This window comes from Sceloporus occidentalis, unplaced genomic scaffold (genome assembly GCF_023333645.1).
Source record: "Sceloporus occidentalis isolate IW3139 unplaced genomic scaffold, rSceOcc1.0.p SCAF_23, whole genome shotgun sequence".
In the NCBI taxonomy this organism is placed as follows: Eukaryota; Metazoa; Chordata; class Lepidosauria; order Squamata; family Phrynosomatidae; genus Sceloporus; species Sceloporus occidentalis.
Window position 1 is genome coordinate 15,125,879 of NW_028317003.1, and position 18,021 is coordinate 15,143,899.

Below are 18,021 nucleotides of genomic sequence, written 5' to 3' on the forward strand. Positions count from 1 at the left end.
TAATTTACAGAGTACTGAAATATATAAGTGGGTTAAAGAAAAGTGTAAGGCAACAAGCAAAATGAACTCCCATATACCCCCATGTCTGGTATTTAAGACCCTAATTCTGGGAATTAATGGCTAACAAGGGGGCCTTAGTCTCTATAGAATCAGCTTTACATGTGGAAGTGTCAAAAGTGATAACATGAGTTTAAGAAATGTTTAGAACTGCTTGATATTGTCTTTTTAAATTGTTTCATGGAATGAGCCGCCACCTAGTGTCTATGAACTGTACATATATAATCTTATACACTTTTTCTGATATCCATCATTTGAACAATTAGGAAACATATGGGTGAGATAAATGAAAGCACAAACAAATATTTTCTGATTATGTGTAAGTACATTTTATTAAGTTTGTATTTTTTAAGAAATTAAATTCATAAATTGTTGGAACAAGAAAGCAAATAATGATTTTGGTTCATTTGCAATCAGGCCCGGACTGACCCTCTGGCACACCTGGCAAATGCCGGTGTATTGCTGGCCATTGGCACCTCATACTCACCAGATCTGATGCTCCGCCTATGTAAAACTGGGCGCAGGAGGTATAATCGTCTTGGGCCCCTTAGTTCCAATGAAGGGTAATGTTAATGCTACAGCTTAGACAATGTTGATAATTGCATGCTTCCAACTTTGTGGCACCAGTTTGGGGAAGGCCTTTTGCTGTTCCAGCATGACTGTGCCCCAGCGCACAAAGGAAGGTCCACAAAGACATGGTTGGATGAGTTTTGTGTGGAAGAACTTGACCGGCCACACAGAGCCCTGACCTCCATCCCATCGAACACCTTTGGGATGAACAGGACAGAGATTGCGACCCAGGCCTTCTATATAAAACATCCGTGCCTGAATTGGCGCAAAACCCCACAGAAACACCTTGAAAAATCTTGTGGAATTCCTTCCCAGAAGAGTGGAAGGTGTTATAGCTGCAGAAAGGGTTAAACTCCATATTAATGCCCATGGTTTTAGAATGGGATGTCCAAAAAGCTTATATAAATTAAGATTTCGGAGAAGTATATATACATATATATATATATATAGTAAAATATAAAAAAAAAAACTATATAAGTAAGTAATAATATATAAGTTGAATACTTGCAAGTCCCTACAGAATTTAGAATCAAATAGCTGCAGTAACTTTAAGACTTTAAACTAGACAGCATGATCTCTAAAGTATCTTAAATGTACATTTACCACAATACCAGTGCTTTTAAAACTAACTAAAATTTTGCACAGTAGAAATAATATTTAACTTTCATACCATGTCTTATTAAAGCTTCAGGTAAAAACAAAAGTGACTATTATTGCTGTCATATTGTTATATGACTGTTTTTTGCCCTTTGAAGATCATAAAATTGGAGGAAGGTACTGTATAGCACTTAGTTACTCTTACAGAACAATCAGAGGAAGGCATGCTTTGTGTAGCTGTATATGGCAACCAAGCCAAAAATATTGGCGGTGGTTCCAATTTGGTCTCAAGTACCATAACAAGTAGTAATAAGCAAACTGTTGTGTAATAATGTTTATTTAAAAATGATTTTTTTTTTAACCATATAGTTTTGGCTAAAACTAGAAGGTCATAGGTTTAGATGTGATGTTATAATTATCCACTGCGAGGGTGTAGTAGTGGTATAGTCTTCTTCTACTACTTGTAGTAGTGGGGGTTATTGCCTTAAAGGAATGTAGTCATGTCTGGGATGGGTGTAAGACAGGACAGGTACCAAAGATTTGAGTTTATCAAGTAGGTAGAAAGAATGGGCAGACCATATGAGTGAAATGGCTTTTATATAACACTGTTCAGAGAATGTGTCAGTACCCTATTCCCTCAAGATTGTAAGCTTGCGAGCAGGGCCCTCTCCATCTAATGTATCGGTTTGTCTTAGTCTGTCAATTCTCGTCTTGTCATCCCCCTTGAATATATGAATTGTAAGAAGTGCTGCTTAAATTGTTGGCGCTATATAAATAAAGGATAATAATAATAATAATACATCAAAGAAAAAATCGGCATGTTTGGCTTTCCATAATGCATAGTTAATATAATGAGATTAATGTGGAACTATCATGGTCACAGTGTTTAGCTTAACTAAATTAAATTATTACAGCTCTATCTAGCTTGTGGGTTTTGTTAGTACATTAATTTAGTTACAAAGTGGAAGCTGAGTTCTGTGGCACAACTAACAATATCAAATCAATGTCCTGTCCTGAATTTCCCGCTCTTCTCCTCACGTCTCCCTTACAAAGGCTGCCTGAATCGATAGCAATAAGCAGCTCAACAAAAGCGGCAAGGTAACTCAATGGTAAGAAATGATTTTTCCTTTCCTAAGAATATATGCTTATTTTAATATGTAGACCCCATGACGTATTTATTTCATGCACAGAACTGCAAAATATAAGATCGGGCAAAAGAGGCTGATTCGATAGCATTTGATTCACCACATTGCCAATTATTTTAGTAAGAAGGAAAAAAAAAAAAACCTTCTTCATCATGGTCATCTAGTCTTGGACAAAGTCTTGGCTACTGTAGACTAGAAGGTTCTAGTTCTGGGCCAGTGGTATACTGAATTTAAATTGCTCTTGCAGATAGCTCTTCTTTCTAATTCTTCTAGAGCTGCCCTTTCTCTCGCTATAGCCCTTCTTGCTTTTATCCACTTTTTACCCAGGATCACGATACTTAGTTATTGCTTTGCCCTCATTTCTTAACATACTGCATGTTCAAGTGGTAGCAAAGACCTAGATGATCCTGTTGTTTTGTTTAGAGGCAACTACAATTTAAGCTCATTTTTTTCACATTCGGCTAGCCGCGGGTACTCGGGGGATCGGCTGTGTTGCGGCCCGGGACCCCGATGTCCCAGACCATGACGGGGAGAGACCACTGGTCTCCCCGCTCCAAGAGTTAAAGGTCCATACGAACGACCAATAGAGTCGCTTGTATGGAACATTAACGCTTGGAGCGGGATCTCCCCAGGGCAAGTTGTGCCGTCAGGCGTTAAATGTCCATAAGAACAACTTTATTGGTCGCCGGCAGGGGCCTCCTCTAGCATTAACTAGTTCAATCACCTGCTCTTTAAAAGGGAAGTCCCAAAAAATTGCATTTATTTTTATTGACTCAATCATAAAAAAGAGTTTCTTATTGTGGTTTTTAAAAGGGGAAGTCCCACAATTTATTACTAGTATCAGATTAAAAACAAGTTTTCAAAAATACCGTGCAGGTTCTAGTTTTTGCATAATAGAATATTTTCACGTAGCCACATATTAGTCATTTGTATGTTTTCTTCCTCTACTAGGCAAATATAATAGACAAATACACTGACTCCGTATCATACTGTCTGTGGTAAACAATAGAATGTCTCAGTGTTATTCACCTGCTGGACATTCTATGTAGGAAGGACTTCATAGCGTTACCATACAGAATACGCTCAATGGGTTGATTATGCAGGAAAAGTTACCCAAAGAGTTTATTGCCTACATTTTATGCTCAGGTTGAAAAATATTTTTTCAAATTGACCACTTAAAGCCATATGGACAGAAGGCAATGCTCTACAGAGAAAACTGAACTAATGCCATGAACGAAAAGTCGACTTGCAAAGCTAGTCTCTGACACACATACCTAGGAACCTTTCAGGGAAGGAGCTCTGCCTCTTACGGTGGAGTAATTTGAAGATATATTAGCATTTAAATGGTGCAATTAACATATAAATATTAGATTTTTTTGCCCCAAACCTCTCCCATGAAAATAACCATGCATCTATTTTCACTTTAATCCTCAATTCAAGAGTTAAATCATTGTGTATAGTATTTTTTCAAATATTTAACATTTGTTAATGTATTTTCTCTAATTTACATTCATGAGTATGAATATAACAAATTCCAATGTTTCGCTCAACGCAATGCTATGAAATGGAACTTTAGCTTACGTGTTCTGCATAAGAGTGGAATATACTCTTTCACGTTAGTAAATGTAATAATGTCCATTTCTATGTCATATACTTTTTATCCTTTCTGTCCCTTTTTTTTGGGTCATCCTCCTAAACCCAAACAGCTACTGGAAGCTGATTTATCTTAAGAGGAACTCCCACCGCACTCTGATAGCCATTAGTTATCGTCCTTCAATTGTAAGGAAGATGGATATATTTATCACAAAAAATCACAGTCGCTTTATTGAAAGACCTTCATAGAAATAGTTTATTTCTGTGTTTCATTTGGGCATCATCTTTCCATGATCCTGTTTTCTGCAAAGCATCTGGAGAGTCTAGAATGGCCCTGATTGTGCCACATCAGTCCTTACGCAAACCATGTAAAAATAACAGTGTGTTCTCTGATTTGGAGCAATATGCTCCCCACTCAGCACACATTACTAGGTACAAATATGGCACAGGGAATAAAAAGATGGGAGTTCCCCTTTAATTGTGCAGGAAACCTGAAGAAGACACTCAAGCTGCCCAACCGTCTCCAGCCACTAAAGGTCCTCCCCTCACTCTCTACACAAGCGGCAGAGATCGGCGGATACAAACTACCCTGCTGACTCCGACCAGACGATTGCGTCACGGCCGGAACCAGCCAATGATGTTACGAGCAGGAAAAAAAAGTGTCTAATGTGTTATGAGCTCCTCCAACATGGCGGCTCTTCCGGAGGCGGCCGGAGGGTAGGGGCGGGTCAGACTGTGAAGGGACCGGAGGCCACGGATACACGGGACCAGACAGGGTCTGGGCTATCACGGGAAGCCGGAAGAGAAGCCGTGGCGTGACCAGCGCTGCTTCAAAACATTTATCATGCTGTTCGGGTAGAGAGGGAACCCGGCCGCGAGAGGCGAAACCGTGGGGAAGAGATAAGGAGGCAGCGGACGGGATGACGGACATAAGAGAGGAGAATAAACAGGTGACGAGAATAAGGGGGTGTTAGAGGGGCGCTGGGGGCAGGCGGGGCAGTATTGGTGGCGAGCAGCCATAAGAGCGTCTAAGAGTCTGTGACAGGGATGACAGATGTCACAAGCTGCAGAACAGGCGACACTAATGGGCTGCCTGGGGAGACTGGCACAGGGGTGATAGACATGGCAAGAGGTGGGCAGGAGGGCACGGAGCCAGCTGCCAGTGTGAATGGTACAGGGTATCAGGTATGACAAGGAGCAGGCAGGTCTTGGAGGCGGCGGTGGCCACCAGCGAGGTGACCCAATGTCAGTAGATGACGTGAAGACTTAATAAGAAAGGCTGCAAAAGACCAGAAGGTCGCCCCATGTATTATTATTGTTGATGTTATTATTATTATTGGAGAGGGAAAGTTTGTCAATAAAAGTTGGATTATTTTTCCGTGTTTGTTTTTCATCAGTTTTGTGCCGACTGCAGGTTTCCCGTCTTGTCGTAATTTTGATCCGTAGCATAGGCTGTACTGCCACCTCCCTCGTTTGTATTTGGCCGTATAGCTGGAGTTAGTCGCTGGTTCAGGAGCCGTAGGTTATCACAGCCGGTTTTAGGCAGACTGTCGTTCTGCGCTGTCGTAGAGGATTTATTTCGGAAAGTACCCACCTTACGCTAGTCCATCTAGAGTTTGTTCTTGGCAGGCGGCTCCTTATCCTATTGACTTTTAGGTGCTTTTCTTATTTATAGTTCACATCCCACAAGTCTAACTGGTGCCATCATCTCTGGCGAGCTTTCTCTAGAGCGTTATATGTAATTGCTGTATTAGACCTCTGTTACGTTCTGTAGTGTTTTTATTGTGTCTTTGTATATTGATGTCGCTCAGGCAGCTTGTAATGAGATGTCCAACAACATGTTTTAGAATAAAGAAGAAAGCCATTTGTCTGCTTGCACCCTCCTCATCCTGTTTTTTTTTAGTGTGGTCATCTGCTCCCCTTGATGACTTGATGGTGCATGTTTTAGTAACTGCTCCAGAGTAACATCACCGATAATTTAGTGACAATCTTGCTGGTGTAAGGTGACGCTTTGGAATGAGCTGTGTTTGCACACTTGATAGTGTTTTGCTATCGTCTTTTGGGAATTGTGTTTTCTATTTGATCGATACAGCTAGACCTCAGTATCGATGCAGAGAGCAAGGAGAAACATGTATAGCCATAAAGACTTAAGAGTCAGCTTTGAATATGATCCATCCAGAAGGTCTGTCGCTTTATATTTGAGAGGGGGTCATTAAATTAGTGTCTCGTGATATATCAGAAGTTATTTATGTTTAGAAATTCTAAAAGACATACTGCTTTAATTCAGTAAAAGTGTCACATTTTTATTGTGTCCTCTGCCGTTGAAATTGAAAGCTCAATCGATTAATAAGAGCCAGAGTGATTATGACGGGATGTGTGATTCTGTTTCCATTTACCAAGAGGACAGGCAGAGGGAGACACGTGGGTCTCCTAAACAGTCTCTTTTGACCTCTGAATAGAATACTCTGCTTTATTATTATTATACTTTATTTAAAAGGCGCCAACAGATTCCACAGCGCTGTACAAAGAGGAAAATGTTGCAGATAATGACAAGTACAATACAGCAATTGACATAGAGATACAAGAGGCATGAAGGGCCCTGTTCCCACAGGAACTTACAATCTAGGTGGATAAGGGGTGAGAAACAGGAGGTGAGGACAGCGTGGTGGTGAATGATGTTAATGTAGGGCAAGAAAATTGTAAATGGGTGAGAGAATGTTTGATGTTTTATGCTTTATAAACACTTCTTTGGCCACGGGGCTTCAGTTCCATTAGAGCTCCCGTTGATAGGTTCCGGTGCCTGGTCCCCCAGTGCGGAAGGCAAAAAGTAACTAGTCAGTAAAATGGGAAACACATAGTATCGACATTGTCGTTTGTGTTTGCTTTTCAACTCCTTTGTTACATGTAATAGACTAATGGAAACTTCTAGCCGTGTCAGTCAGCATTCACACTGGGTATTTTCTAGCATACGGGATGTATGTAAAGTTTATTTGGGGTGGGGCGAGAGGTATAGTTTTAACAAGTCCGTAAACTTTATATACAAATGGATCACAAGCGTAATATGTATGTATAATATTTCAACTGCAGTGAGCCTAGAGTTTCTTACAAACTCTTTTTTTTTATCTTCCTGCTGCTCTCGGGAGCTGTTTGGATTTTATGTATTGTCACGTGATTCCTATAGACAAGCTTCTTAAGCTAAACTAAACGTTTGCTGTTCCTATGAGATTTCCCAAAGTTTATTCCACATTTGGGGAGCTCTTTGGGGGAAGGAAGCTCGCCCTTTCCCATGTTGTAATATGGCACGGTGAGTAAATTGGTGGAAGTGGAGCAGCGGTTGTAAGAGTTGTGAAGAGCTGGCATTATTATACAGCTCAGACGGAGAGGCAGTTTTATTGCACAAGGCACTAAAGGTGAAGGGTAGGACTGGAAACCATTTGTTAACCGGTTAAGATATTTTAGCATATCACAATGATACATCATAGAATTAAGGGGGCTGAAAGAGCTTTTGGAAGCGATGAGTTTAACATGGATTCGTGCGGAAGATGCATGTTCTGTACCCACATTTACTGGCACACGCATTTGTTTCAGAATTCATTTTCTTACAAAGGGTTTTAAGAAAGACGTTTGAAAGTTTGATACGCAACTATGGGTTTGGGATCCATCTGCAAACCGGTCCTGTGTTGGCTTAACATTGTCATACGCTTGTTTTTGTAGTTTAGCTTATGGTGTTATCTGCATAAGCACTTAAGTAGGTCACTTATAAATAGTGAAAAGAGTAGGAGCCCAACAATTAAGTCTTGGGAGACTCCACAAGGAGTCTCCCAAGGAGAAAACATCACTTCCAGTGGTTCTATCTCATAATTAGTAACAAAATTGCTTACACCAGAATATTTCAAATTGGGAAACAAAATACCGGTATTATGGCCTGTTGTATCATAGACCATTACAGAAGAAAGCACCAGGAACACCAATTTGCTTCATGCCATTTTGGATGCATTTTTCCAAAACATTAGAACAGAAATAAAAGACCTAAGTCTGTGGTTCGTTACTAAGCTCCTGTTTTCCAGGCATTGGATATTAAACCATAAGACAATAACTCGTTAAATTAGCAATGGGGCACACAAATTCAGGTGCACCTGTCATTAACATAATGAATAGCCACGTGACTTTTAGGCACGCTGTTACTTAATTTGGGGATTCTGACGTCAATTAGAACTCAGCAATAGATTTGGCCTCAGGAAGTTCTGAGTCTTTTTATTGTTCATATGCCTTGTCCCCACTTTTGCGTGTTGCGATCAGGAAGGTGGCACATCCAACGTAGTAACGGTTGAAAGCGGTTGCTATGGCTGTGGGGCGTTGTATTGTTTCATTGTTCACAGTTGCACTCGTGTGATGGGAGCGGTTTGTAGATATTTTTTAACTTGCTCTCCAAGTTGTTTGAAAAATATTGAGCTTACAGATATTATGCAATTGTATGTAGGCAGGGTGATCATGCTTAGACATTTTCCTTTTATTTTTCTCAGAATTTATCTCTAAAATGGTCAATACATTTGGCTGATAACCCAGAGCAGGTAGTCATCCCAAGCTCTGCTTTCCAGCAATGGGGTGTGAATATCTGCAAGAATTCCATTACTGGGCTCAGATGTTCCATGGTACTGAGAGGTGGGACAGCCAGCGAGGCAATGGGCATGTCTCCCAGGGGCAGCCAGCGGGGCAATGGGCATGTCTCCCAGGGGCAGCCAGCGGGGCAATGGGCATGTCTCCCAGGGGCAGCCAGCGGGGCAATGGGCATGTCTCCCAGGGGCAGCCAGCGGGGCAATGGGCATGTCTCCCAGGGGCAGCCAGCGGGGCAATGGGCATGTCTCCCAGGGGCAGCCAGCGAGGCAATGAGCACGTCTCCCAGGGGCAGCCAGCGGGGCAATGAGCATGTCTCCCAGGGGCAGCCAGCGGGGCAATGAGCATATCTCCCAGGGGCAGCCAGCGGGGCAATGAGCATATCTCCCAGGGGCAGCCAGCGGGGCAATGAGCATATCTCCCAGGGGCAGCCAGCGGGGCAATGAGCATATCTCCCAGGGGCAGCCAGCGGGGCAATGAGCATATCTCCCAGGGGCAGCCAGCGGGGCAATGGGCATATCTCCCAGGGGCAGCTAGTGGGGCAATGAGCACGTCTCCCAGGGTGGGGGGAGCATGTGGTGTTCTGGAAGAAACAATTTAGCTAGCTGCAAAGGTGAGGATTCATTTTTCAGAAGACAAGCTTGGGAATTAAAGATCACTTTCTTCATGGTATAAACATATAATGTGTGTTGATCATACTTTTACAACAAAATCTAACATTAGGGAAAATATCCATACGAATATTAAACTGCAAATATTCATGTTCAGAAATAATTATTGAATCACACACGATTTTGCCTGATTTGATATATTTACCTTTCAGGTCATATAACAGAAACAAGTCTTCTAAAAATGCATTTAGTATCTTCCTATCTGTAAAACAATGAAGAGCAGATTAAAACTGCAGCATCAGAAAGCTGTTTTAATACAGAGGAAATGTTTGAGAGATTTCCGGAAATTTGTTTGAATGTCACTGATGTATAAACGCTAAGCGATTAAGTCTTGTGGTGCAGCAGTTTGTGTATCGTGTCTGTAGCTTATTTATAAAGCGTCTCCATTCCATGCAGTAAATACGAGTAACACTTAGCCATGCTTGTTGTTTATTCAGGATATGTATAGGTATTATTTATCTGGATAAAAATGTTGGTGAGTCTTACCAATATGTACTTTTTTTTTTTCCCCCACAAGGATTGTAGGTTTTATGATGTCTGGCTAAAGGAACTCCCACAATACCCTGGTCAAACTTTGCGGAAAATGGCTGAGAGGCAGCCAAAGATGGAAATGCATATGGGAAATTCTGCAAGGGGAACACCACCTAAGTTATATGATGGCTGGAGTGTCCCTTTAAATAGTTTGATGCCAGCGCAATAACTATACATTTTGCAAGCTCAATCATAATGCATACTTAGGACGGCACGATTAGCGAATTAACCCAAACGTTTATTTGACGGCCGTCACAAATAATCCACAGGGTACAGTAGTAAGGAAGGGAAAGCCTGTGAGCTCAGGACAGTACTGAAACCTGATATCTAGGACTGCCAGGTTAACTCTTTACTAATAAGCAAACCATTAAAACAGAACAAACTCATCATTTCATTGGTGTGCAAGAAAAATTCTTGACTGCGTAGGGCTGTTATGTTTTTAAATGCCAAGTGCCGGGTGGAGTGGTGAGTCTGGAGCAGTGTAAGCATGTAATTGATCTGGAAGTCTGATAGATGAATCTGGGTTTGGTGGATGCCAGGAGAACACTAGCTACCAGAATGCATATCACCAAAGTTCGATGAAGGAAGGATAATGGTCCGCGGGGCTGTTTTTCAGGGTTTGAACCCCTTAGTGCCAGTGATGGGTAATGTTAATGCTACTGCATTCATAGACAATTTGGACAATGCGATGCTTCCAACTTTGTGTGAACAGTTTGGGGAAGGCCATTTCCTTTTCCGACATGACCGTGCCCCAGTGCACAAAGCAAGGTCTAAAGATGGCTTCATGTGGAGGAACTCGAGTGGCCTGTGCATAGCTCTGACCTTAACCCCATTGAACAACTTTGAGATGAATTGGAACTGCGATTTTTAGCCAGGCCTTCTCCAGTTGTCCAACCCGTGCATATAGGTATAACAGTCTGTTGTCCGCATGGTTTTGGTCATATTCTTTTGTGTAGGTATTCTTCCTTTTGTGTAGGTATTCTTCCTCCCCATGATCTTATATTATATTATGACTTGTTAAGTTGTTGTTGGATGTTGGGCCAATCAGCTTCAAAGAGTGGGTTGGGAGAAGGGAGAGAGCTTCAGGATGGGCCGTAATCAGCCAATCCTAGCTCTGTCACAGAAGGCCTTCTATTTCCAAAGGTGAAACTAATTACCTCAAGCAATAGGTAGTTTTGATAAATGAGTTTGAATGCTGTAAAAATGGAGTGTTTTCAATGGTTTATTAAAGCTTTTCAGATTAAGTAGTGGCTTATAAAGATTTTAGAACTGGTTTTCATTCTGTTCCACTAACAAACATTGTATAAATATTTTAACGCTATGGGTGCGCAAAACACAGCTCCTTGTCATGTATTGATAAGCAGTGAGCCATAAGAGGTTTGTGGTTTCCAATGATATTCCACAGGGGTCAATAAAGAGGCTAATCTCTTTTAATAGATTGACAAAGCATTCCCCTGGGGTCTTAACCAAAGAATTACTGATTTAACAAGACTCAAACAATTTCAAGCCATCGAGATCTGACATGCACGCCAATCATGTATATCCTTTGAATAAGGGGTACAAGTTTATGGGGGGGGCATGAACACTGTCACAGGAGACCCACAAAAGTGCAAACAGTTCATTTTAAATTTGATTGCCAGTGGAATCTATTATGAAAGAGGCATTTTGGTTATCCATGAATTGTAAAGTGTGAAATCTGTAAAAAGCTGATCTGTTAAATTTTACAGTGAAAGGGGAGCTGTGACTGTTGCAGAGTTTAGCATATCTGAATTAATATGCTTAAACCACTCCTATCATTTGTACTTTTTTGTTTGGAAGTTTAAAAGTTCACTTATGGAAGCTGAAATCCATGACTCGGAGTGGCAAAGCCAAAATTATCTGATAAATTTCCTCTCCCACAGTTCTCTCTCTTCCCTTTTCTCCCTACTTAGAGTGAGCGAGAGTGGGGAAAAGCAACCATATGCAAACGACAATTCGGAGCTCTCTGCTTTATTTTTCTTTCTTTGGGGTTGTTACTCATTTTCAGACATTCCTACTAAATAACAAAATTGGCAAATTTCTTTAAAATTGGTACAGATCAGAACACACAGGTGTATTACCTATAGGTGGTTTTTATTAAATTCATTTTAGTTATGTTCAAAGCTTTTATATACCGTATTTGCTCGATTATAAGACAAGGTTTTTTTCAGAACAAATGCTCTGAAAAATACCCCTCGTCTTATAATCGGGGTCGTCTTATAATCAGACCTCAAATAGGTCTGACTATGAGACGACTAAGATCCAGATCCCCCGCACCGCTGCAGGGGACCTGGATACTCCTGTCCCGCCCCACATACCGGTACTTCTGAGTCCCCGGTGTGTAGCTGGGGCAGCGTGTAGATGTCTACGCAATTCGCATAGACAACTTCCGCTGCAGCAAGAAGGAGGTGTGGCTAGCAGCGGGGAACTCTGATCTCTGACAGTCGGGGAAGGTCTGCGCGATGGACGCAGACAACCCCCGCTGCTAGCCACGCCTCCTTCCGGCTGCCGCGTAAGTGCGTAGGATCTACACACTGCCCCGGCTACATGACAGGGAAGTCAGAAGCACTGGGGGGGGGGGACGGGGAGTGTTAAATGGGGGGCATAAGGCATTTCTGAAGACAGTGCTCTGTGAAATGCCTTTTAACCCCCTTAATGCCACTCTGCCTCCAGAAATGCCTTTTTAACCCTCTATACGCCACTCTGCCTCCTGAATGCCTTAAACCTCCCTATATGCCACTCTTCCCCATAATATGCCTTTTAACCCTCTAAATGCCAGAGTGGCACATAGTGGGTCAAAAGGCATATCATGGGGCACAGTGGCAAATAGGGTTAAAAGGCATATCATGGGGCACAGTGGCATTTAGAGGGTTAAAAGGCATATCATGGGGCACAGTGGCATTTAGAGGGTTAAAAGGCATATCATGGGGCACAGTGGCATATAAGGGGGTATTAGGCATTTCTGGGGCAGATGTGCATAACTGGGGGGCAGGTTGGAAAATAGAAGGAAATAAAACCAAAATATTTTTCTCAATCATAGCTTTTATTAAAAAAAAATAGTTTACATGAATTAACATTTACTGGAAAAACTTTTTTTCCTATAGCGTCGTCTTATATTCAGGCTTTTTCTTTTTTTTCCTAAATTAATATTCAGCTTTGGGGGGTCGTCTTATAATCGAGCAAATACAGTATATACACACATACTTTATCCAATTACTTATTATCCATGCTGGCCCACAATGCAGTTGGCATGTTGAAGAATTATAATTAGATTGCGTATCTGTGCAGGTGTCTGTTGTCTGGCTTTCTGAAAATTAACATATCCAGCCTTGCGTAAAGTTTTCAGCCCCGTGTGTTTCTTTGCATGAAATCTTTTTTCTTTCTTTTCTTTTTAATGTCTGTCTGCTGCCAGTAATAACATGAGTGCTTTATTGATTTGCGCCAAACAATTGAGCAGTATATGAGATAACAGATCAAGCTCAAAATGTACTTGAGTACTCCGCAGAGATCTTATGGAACCTGTTACTTTGCCCTGATGGCAATCTGATTTATTATTCATTTTGTTTTTACAATAGGTTTGCTGTCGAGTCAGCGTTTTTAAGCTTTGCTTTTTATGATGCGGCAAAATCCAAAAACATTGTTTTATATTCAAGCCGTTACATGTTTAGCCTTTAACTTGATGTGAAGACTGTTTAATGCATTAGACAGCTCTAACGAGTAATAGGGCACAATTCAATGACCCATCTCGCTTCAACACTCTGGGGCAAAACAAAAAAAAAAGTGCTTTAACTCCCAGGACATATGGTCAAGCAACACGCTAGTCACTCACTCGTGTACGTGTTTAGTGAACGTAAGTTCATTTGTTTGGTGCTGAAGTGTATTGAGACGCCTCTACATATGTGCTGAATGTGATCTTTACTTTTTAAGGATGATCGCTAATTGAATTTAGACCTGTCAAAAAATGTTGCAGATGTATATTTTGATCATCTAGAAAATGGGACTAAAATTAGTTTTAGATGGGCCGTTTTTGTACGGACCTCATTGAGTGGCTTCGGTGCAGATGCTTCCGTTAGCTTTCATTGTAGCATTTCTAGCTGTGATTGTCTTGATGCTGCCCCTGGGATTTGGATGCGAGGCAGGCTGTTAAATCGCCTTCCATTCTTATTCACCTCCGTTAAACCGATAAAGTTTAGATGGATTGTTGAATCGGGCCCGATATGGCTGTGTCCCCCCGTAACGTTTTAATTAATGCAGCTTTTTGTCTAATGCTGCTTTAAAGCCTTGATTCTGAGTCCAGTGTCAAAATAGCTGTATATTGGTAGGTTCTCCGCATATGTGGATAATGTTGGGCTTATGTTTGCGGTTATTTAAATGGAGAATTGATAGTATAGTAATTAGCTGCTGCAGAGTCCGCAATACATTTCTTGTTCATCCTCATAAAACTCTTTAATGCTTAGACTTTTGTACGAAGGTAGAGCATATAGGTCAGTAGACTTTGTGTTTATTCACTAAAGTGGAATTATTGGTGCCAACCAAGCTCTTACAGCTGAAAGGGAGTGGCATTGGCTCTTCACAATGTATAGTAAAGTCCAGGGGTCAACACATTTGGTTTGGATCTAGGAGCCAGCAAATGACAAAGGGTATTTTACACCAAAAAATCTAAAAATCTTTACCCATTATTCCTTTTTTTTTGTGTGAGATTAAATTACTTCAAGGTTTCATATTAAACCGTATTCATGCTAAATATGATTTATTGTAGCATATACCTGGACCTTTTTTAAATACACACTGACATGGTCACAAACTCTTTAGCACTATATGCTGATATACATACTCATGCTAATGCCATACTGTAACATACACACTCTTACACACGCTATCCAACAACATAGACTCACACACATGCCCTGGCTAACACTATACATAACAATACACTACAGTACAGTGAACATACTGAAACTGGCACTATACCTTTACACGCATACACACTGACGCTACAGTATACACACACTCGCACTCCCCAGCTTCCCCACCGTGGAGAAATACCACCCCGCTGCATATATTCGGCCATCGTGAATCTTGCACCCTATATCTTCCTGCTTCACCATTGCCCCCACAGGAAAGCATAGGGTGCAACGTGTAGTAGCCCTGGACAGTTTTTATCCTCATGTCCTACAAAACCCTGGGCGTCAGGAAGTGGTTTCTTGTCGACCTGGCGACCGGGATTTGTCAAGTCCTGGGGAAGTCACTTGGTTGAAACCACAACTCTTCTGCTCTAATGAATAAACGTCATCTTCCAGGTCTGTTCAATTGCAAGTTTATTAGAAGGCTTTGATTGTGTTATACAATCTTTAATAGATTAAATGCACATCTGTTCTGTACATCTGTAATCTGTTTTTTTCATTTCGGGATTGGTCAGAAGTCACTTTCACAATAGGATGCCAAGCTGTAAAGCAGTAGTCCAAAGGAATATGGATCAATCAATACATATCCCATACATGAATCCCCAATATCTGTGATCGCATTTCTTGGGTTGTACTATCTAACGCTTAGTGGTTCTCATTGTACTTTCCTCTTCTTGAACTGCAGCTGCTCGCTAATGTAATATATTGGGTCTATGCAGGTGACCTCTTGTTTGGCCTAATCAATGATCTTTGAAGAACCTTAAGACTAGCTTATTTGGATACATTCTACTATAAGTTTGCTTATAATGAAGTGAATTATTTAGTGTGTCAGAAATATTTGTAATATTGAACACAATAGTTATTTTGCTCATTGCTGTAAAAGGTTTCTCAAGAAAATATGGAAATATACCCAAGCTCCTTCAATACTGCAGCTTATTTCTTCTACATTAGAACTAAGGAAACACATCATGAAAAGAAAGTATCCTCTGATACGGTCACCTGCTCCTTCAGCAACTGAGAACTAGCATATTTAAATTAAGAAGAAGAAAAAATAGGCAAGCTGACGATGTTCTTAAAAGGACATTATGATATGTTATTCTTTAACTTGGGGTTTCTAGGATTGTTCCACCTCTGTATTTGGTGGGAAAGACTTGAAAACTCCAAACCACACGAAAATATGGTGTGTAACTGATGCTTAGGATCTATGGAATAGATGTGACGTCCTGAGTTGACAATACACACAAACCTCAGGAATAAAAGCATTGGTAGCTCGTTTTAATATACAAGTTTTACTGTTCCCAAGTGTCCCTAAAATATGGTAGTTCATCTTGTTACAAAATACTTAAGGATGTTGTACTTTCAACATTGAGCAGCCTACATTTTGGCCCATTTTATATTATTCGGCTAGTAAGCATATTGCAACTTGCAAGATATTTTAGGAAGGTGGTTTGTCACTTGATTTTCTCAAGTCACATGCAATAAGATTTTCCTAATATAGAAAGCTTGCGTTTGCACCTCTTTGCCTCTGACACAGCAATGTGCGTATGATGCTTGGTGAGAATTGTGTATATGTATATATTAACCCCTTAGGGACTGGGTTTTTTCATACCCTAAAGAAGCGAGGTTTTCGGTAATATTTGCCGTGTTTGTTATTTGATGTATGCACATAGATTATACATAGATTTGTTCAAAACGTTTACATTTTTTTTTACTTTTTTTTTTAAGAGCGGGACACTTTCTCTGTTCCCTACGATGTATCCAATGCTGATGGCACTTTGATCAGCAAGCTGGGCTCCATAGATGCCTCCTGTGTCTCTTCTCTCCTCCCGAGACCTTCCAACAGTTGTCGGCATTGACCCATTCTGAATGGCAATGACCTATCGCTCATTCATGTTGCAACGATGTATTGGTGCTCACACCAAGCACCGTTACACCCAATCTGTCAGTGATAAGCCAGCAACGCTAACAGGCTCTCATGAGATGGAACTGTTGGAAAAAAAGGCAACCTCTCGCCTTTTTTGTGGATGTGCCTGTGCATACATAGGGGAGTAAACGGGTTTATAATAATCCCTCAAAGTGCTTATGATGCATGGTGGGGCACCATGTAATATTTGGAATCTAATATATTAATAATGACCTTTCAAACTACATATTTGTGCATAGCATGAAAAGGTAACTAGGTAAAGAGTTTTTAAGTTGCTTCTGATCGTGACTCACATACGTGTATAGTGTGGTTTCTGTTTTGAACAGGTGCCTGTGAAAGGTTACTGGGTGATTTCTTTAGCCCTCAAACAAACCATTCTAGTTCAACAACTGCTTGTGTGATCTCATGCTAAAATATGCCCTTGAAGGTTTTTTTTTTAATGGTCTTAAAGTGTCGCTTAGTTACTGGTGTGTTTGCGTATCACTTTTGTAGAGAGCAAGAAATATTTTATCATATTTAATCGTTGCAGACCTCGGTATTAAAGTAGTTTACTGTCCTTGATAGCCCTACTAAGAAAGAATGCACATTAAAGTACTCTGTGTATATCACCCTTCAGGTCCGGGACGTACCTGGTACTTCCTGGTTACAGGTCACCGGTAGACTGGGACGTACCAGGTACGTCTCCTCCAAAAACCGCCCCCACATCGCCACAATCATGGTGATCGTGGGGGCGCTGCTGTCTGCCCAGGAGTCTGGGCAGACAGCACAGCCTCTCTAAACCCGCCCCCAAGCCCACGATCAGTCCCACGGAGTTATTCTCTAGGCAGAAACCGCGATTGCAGAAAAATCTGCAATCGCGTTTTCAGCTGCCACAGGCAGCTTCAGGGAAGGGGGTGGTGTGTTGAATGGGTCCCCACACAAGTGTGGGGACCTGACCCAACACCCCCCTGCTGCCTGATCGCTCCATGAGAGCGTCAGTGCAACGTTAACCCCTTCAATTCCGCAATCGCGGCATTGAAGGGGTTAATTCCCGTTTTGTAGTGGGCTCTGCTGCTGGTGGTCTAGCAACAGCAAAAACGAGCCCCCAGAAGTCCCTTGATCAGTCCTGTAGGACTGATCAAAGAGACTCCTCCCCTACAATCTCCAGTCTATGGGAGATTGTGTCCCAGCTGCCAGAGGCAGCTTCAGGGCCAGGGAGACAGGGTTCTTTGGTCTCCACATGAGTGTGGAGACCAGCCCCCCCACCCCCTCCCTTGCTAAGTTAACCCCTACCCCCTCTTCCTCAATTAACCCCTTCAATGCTGCGATTGTGTATGACCCCCATCGCAGCATTGCAGGGGTTAATATTTGTCCCCACAAGCTTGTGGGGACTAAATATCAGTCAATGCTGTGCTTCA